Raw genomic sequence first — 5,725 nt, 5'->3', positions numbered from 1 at the left:
AACTTTAAAGGAAAAAGCACTCTCTCGCGGAAATTATGTTATCACAACACACAGCACCTTTAAATGCTCTCACGGGCTACAGTAAACATTAGCAGTGGTCACCTGGTACTTACCTAACCTTAATTTGGGATTAATTTTAATGCGTCTAACACAATATAAAGCTATTTAAAGAAAACACTCTCTCGCGGAAATGTGTGTTTCACCTGCTAAACGTACCTTTAAATACCTCACAGAGGATGGAAAAGAGCTGATATGGTCTCCAAATACAGTACTCATAATATAACACTAATATGCAACAATATAGTGCATTAAATACAACTTAAAACTGTTTAAAGGAAAAGGCACTCTCTCGCGGAAATTATGTTATCACAACACACACAGCACCTTTAAATACACTCACGGGCTACAGTAAACGTTGCACTTAGCAGTGGTCACCTGGTACTTACCTAACCTTAATTTGGATTAAATTTAGTGCGTCGAACACAATATAAAGCTATTTAAAGAAAACACTCTCTCGCGGAAATGTGTGTTTCACCTGCTAAACATACCTTTGAATACCTCAAAGGAGCTCATATGGTCTCCCATATACTTATCTAACACTTACATGGAACAATATAGTGCATTAAATATTTAAAAACTGCACAATTTTACACCTTTTCCCCAGTTTTTAAATATTCAAAAATCTGTATCTCATTCACTGTTCCCCAGTTCTGTGCCAAACAACTTTTTTCTGTCCTGGAAAAATCAGACCTACAACATATCAAAAAACCGTTTTCCCCTGGAATTCTAATAAGAAAAATCCTCTTTCGTATTTTTATTATACATATACTTGTCTTATACAAATCTTATATATACACATATATACACAAATCTTATATATATACACACATATATATATATACATACATATATATATACATATATATATACATATATATACACATATATATATACATATATATATAAATATATATATATATATACATGTATATACACACATATATATATAGGCCTTTATATATATGAGCCTATATATATATGTATACATATAGGCAAACGGCCACATAATGCAAAACTATTTAAAATTAAAACGGAACAGCATTATGTGGCCGTTCGCTGTTTTATGGGTTTTGTTCTGTTAGGCATAGATAACACATATAACAAATCAAATAGATGACAATGCTCAAATATAGGAACATGATATACCGTATTGTGTATTCGCTTACATTATACTCTCATGATACTGAACTGACACTTTCTTGACCAGACACCTAAAGTAGAATAGGATAAATGACCATCATATCGGCCTGTGTTTTTATTGGAAGTTTGATATTTAGCACACAATAATTAGGTCTGCAGTTTTACCATGAAGGTTGTCTTATTTATAACATAGGGAAAAATGTGTTACAATCGTCTGACTCAGTTTATTGTTTGATTAATTTATGCAAATGGTCAGAGGCCTACCATATTGAACAATAAATTTTCAGTAATTAGAAGGATTTTGATTAAAAGACTATAACAATAATAAGTAATGCTGATGATAATGACGATACTGCTACTGCCTTTGGGGAAGCCGCCTGGTGCCATTATCATAAAATTTTCATCTAAGTCCTTCTCCGGGCCCCTTCTATTTCAAATTCCATGATCCGCCACTGACTGCTGTAGTTACCACACTTACAATAACAACACCACAATTATATTGAAATATAAAGTTAAACATATCATGATAACCAGTGGCGGCACTGCAGAGGGGCTAAGTGGGAGTAGAGTTCCCCGTCGGGAAGGCATGAGGTCTGGTTCCAACCCCAATCCCAGTTGGGGACGAAGAGAGCTTCGCCGGCGTAAAAATAAAGAACATTTTAAGAAGTTTATGTAAAATGTAAATGAATTTAATATAGCCCTATGTGTATAAGAGACAGATCTCTATGGTATAAGTGCATGTCGTTGGCAAGTTGTTGCTAACGAAAAAATGTGAATTATAGGGTAATACGCCCGCGCGCGATCCAAAAGCGGGGAACACATAGGTTTGTCGCGTCAAAGGGATCTGTTGCCGAGTGATCTCCTTCTCAATAATACCTCCATGGTTTTAACAAGGTAATTCAACAAAAGGACGCACATCTCGGGACATAGATGTGTATAAGAGACAGATCTCTATGGTATAAGTGCATGTCGTTGGCAAGTTGTTGCTAACGAAAAAATGTGAATTATAGGGTAATACGCCCGCGCGCGATCCAAAAGCGGGGAGCACATAGGTTTGTCGCGTCAAAGGGATCTGTTGCCGAGTGATCTCCTTCTCAATAATACCTCCATGGTATAATAGCGCATGAATGACGCCCTCTTGCTAAATTGGAAACTTTTGAACCTTGACCGACGCTTCTATTTGTTACGCGTAAATCGCGGAGAACGCTATCTTGTGTTTATAAGATCTTTGGTAGAAAACAAAGATCTTATAAACACAAGATAGCGTTCTCCGCGATTTACGCGTGCAAATTCTGTAATAAGGCATGAATGGCGCCTTCTTGCTAAATTGGAAACTTTTGACCCTTGACCGCTATCCTGTGAACAGCAGAACAGGAACCATCTCAGATCCATGGCAACAGATAGGAAGCCCTCTTCCAAAACTGATTACTTTTTCTCTTTGGTATAATAGCGCATGAATGGCGCCCTCTTGCTAAATTGGAAACTTTTGAACCTTGACCGACGCTTCTATTTGTTACGAGTAAATCGCGGAGAACGCTATCTTGTGTTTATAAGATCTTTGGTAGAAAACTTTTAAAACTCTGTGCACGTATAACGTATACGCGGGTGAACGTCACGCACGAGCGGTTCAATGCGCGTGTGCAGACGTACAGCTAACAGTATGGCATTAAGGTGTTCAGCTTTTAATTGTTATAATAACAGCCAAAAAACCCCAAATTGCTCCTTCTTTCGTTTCCCTAAAGAAAAAGAGCAGTGAGTACAAAGCTCTGTATAATAATTTTGTGGAAAAAAAAAGTTACAATTTGTTATAAGTTGATGTTGCTAAGTGATTTCTGTCAATGTACATGCCTAGGCCTAGGTCTACATTACGCTCAACAATTAACAACAAGTTAACAATTTGTATAACATTGGTTGCTAAGTGACTTCTGTTAATGCAATGTGTGGTATGCCTAAATTGACAGTGTGCTAAATGTAGGCATAAAGATTGACAGTGCTAAATATTGGCAATGCGTGGCGGTTTGCCTATTAGTTACTGTATTACAATTTTAAATTAATTAACCCATTTATTATATATAGGCCTAGTCTAGGCCCCTTACTAAAAACCATTGAATAAGTGCTTTGTCTAACCAGGTCCCGTGAAAAGGGTTAACTGCAAATTTTTTTTTGAACAGATAGGCCTATCCTGTGCCTAGACTGTTTTCTTCATGTACTTGATTCTTACTTACTATAAGCGGCACTTCTTTTATCGCATTTCATTTTCAGATGTGGAAAGTGGATCCAAAATATGAAGAAAAATGACTTATGGGATAAGTCAACCGATTGTCTCTATAAGAATTATAAAATCTGTTCAGATGATTTTGAGCAATCACAGATTCTGTGTACAGGCAGACTGGTGTGGAATGCCGTCCCAACTAAACTTGAAATTCCGATTCAAAGAAAGCCCATAAAGCATAAACTACAATTCAAAAATGAGGAAGGCTACACAAGTGCTAAAATAATTAAATTTTGTAAGTCATTTCACTAAATTAGTAAGAATGTTTGTTATCGTATTAGGATGGAAGAATTGTAGTTGTACCTCAATTACACAATGTCTCAATCAGCTCCAATATTTATATCTGGATTATAATTTTGACAACAGTTTTTAAAAAAGGCCTACTTTATATAGGCCTAGGTCTAAGATTTCAGAAAATTATTTGACAGGTTTTTTTTTTTTATGTTTGTATATTATTTTTGGCTAAATGTTGATGTATTAGCTTTGCTTATTATAGGTTTAATATAGGCCCTTTATAAATTATTTATATCATTGTACTGCAATAGGTTTAAAAGAAGACCACAGCTATATGCAAAGCATTATTCATTGGAAAATGAACCAGACGAACAAACAAGCACTGGAAATCACTCCAGTATAATAGAACCAGGTATGGCCTACGATTTGATTTTTTTTAAAAATTTAAACAAACAAGAATCGCCACTTGCAGAATTGTAAAAACATAAAAATATGCCTATAACAAATTATAGAGGATATAGGCCTATATTTATGAAGTGTTATTTAATGGTGTGTTTTCAGTTGGAGATATTGGGTTAAACTGAGACCCATTTTAAAGTAACAGCATGGTTTGTATATTCAAATCTGGCGTTATGCGTGTGTTCATCTGTTTTGATGTTAAATGATTGTAACCATTTTTACTTGTGCTCCTTGCTTTTCAGAACCCAAAGCACCTTTGGAAGTTACAGAAGATACTATTCTTGACACACAAATGGATGCACCTGTCTCTTATACACATCTAGATGTGTATAAGAGACAGTTTGAACCTTGACCGACGCTTCTATTTGTTACGCGTAAAACGCGGAGAACGCTAATTTCCACCTCATTTTTACTGTGCGAGTGCTCTATCTTGGTATTTCTAGTATCTTTGCTAAGACCAATACAATAAACTTGAGAGTTACTAATGCTGTCTTAACAATTGCATAATGTGATGCATAAGAGAGTTCTCGGTCTGTTTGATTTAACGGGTCTTTCTGATGGGATATTAATGTCTCCTGAAAACATGTAGACTGAATACAAATTATCAACGTGTATAATGCCACTATCTGGAGGGCGGTAGAATGATCGTGCGATAATTGGTTTGGTAATGGGCAGACTGTCGAAACTCAGTTTTCCAAATCCCAGGTTGTCGAGTCCATTTTGCCGAAACCCAGTTTGCCGAATATTAAAACTATCAACTCAAAACTGGGAAACCCAGTTTGCCAAATCCCAGGTTGCCGAACGTAAATATCAAAATAACACGATGGATAATTCACGATGGAACACTCTCTTACCCGCCTTATTCAATTCAATTCAATTAACATTTATTCAATTAATTAATCAAATACATCAAATGATAAATAAAGTGGACAACATTAAAATTAATTAAATTCATTATTGTGTTAGTCAAGCTTAGGCCTGTATCCACACTCTAGGCATATACACCAAGCGCAATGATTGTCCTCCAGCCTGCTACCAAATAAATTTCATAAAGAATTATTAGGCTACAATTACTCATATTTTCCAACCCGTTTTCATTTTATCCCTTTCTTACTATTAGCACGTCCTTTTTTTTTTTATACTTCCTGACCTTTTTTTCCTGTGATCTTTTGTTACGGTATGTTTTACATGCTATTGAGTGTACGGTATATAAGAGCGCAGTTTTTACCCTAAAGCCAGGCACTCATTGCGTCGGACGACAGTTATACGACCATCGACCGACTTAAATTTCGCGATTCCCATTTGCGATCCCCAAATATTCTAGATACGTCATTGATAACCAAAGCACAGTAGACTGCACCTCTTTGTACTTTCTACCCACGACGGTGAATAGAATTTCAACCTACTGTATTAGTATAGTTGGTCAATTTCGGCAAAACAGGTTTCGGAAAATTGGATTTCAATTTTGAGTCCGTAAAATGGCATTTGGCAAACTGGGTTTCGGCAAAGTGGACTCGGCAATCTGGGATTCGATAAACTGGGTTTCAAACGGGGGAAGGG

General features: G+C 36.1%; 1 long non-coding RNA gene across 1 annotated transcript; it reads left to right on the top strand.

The window, feature by feature from the left end:
- Positions 1-3,476: 3,476 nt before the first annotated feature.
- Positions 3,477-4,457, top strand: LOC117100951. Its single transcript, XR_004444199.1, has 3 exons — positions 3,477-3,707; positions 4,018-4,118; positions 4,408-4,457. It is a non-coding gene; the product is annotated as an uncharacterized LOC117100951 (long non-coding RNA).
- Positions 4,458-5,725: the final 1,268 nt, after the last annotated feature.

This window comes from Anneissia japonica, unplaced genomic scaffold, assembly GCF_011630105.1.
Source record: "Anneissia japonica isolate Jap-2015-1 unplaced genomic scaffold, ASM1163010v1 scaffold31100_len12790_cov171, whole genome shotgun sequence".
Taxonomy (NCBI): Eukaryota; Metazoa; Echinodermata; class Crinoidea; order Comatulida; family Comatulidae; genus Anneissia; species Anneissia japonica.
The sequence above is the reverse complement of the archived record's forward strand: the minus strand, read 5'-3'. Positions and strand labels throughout refer to the sequence as shown.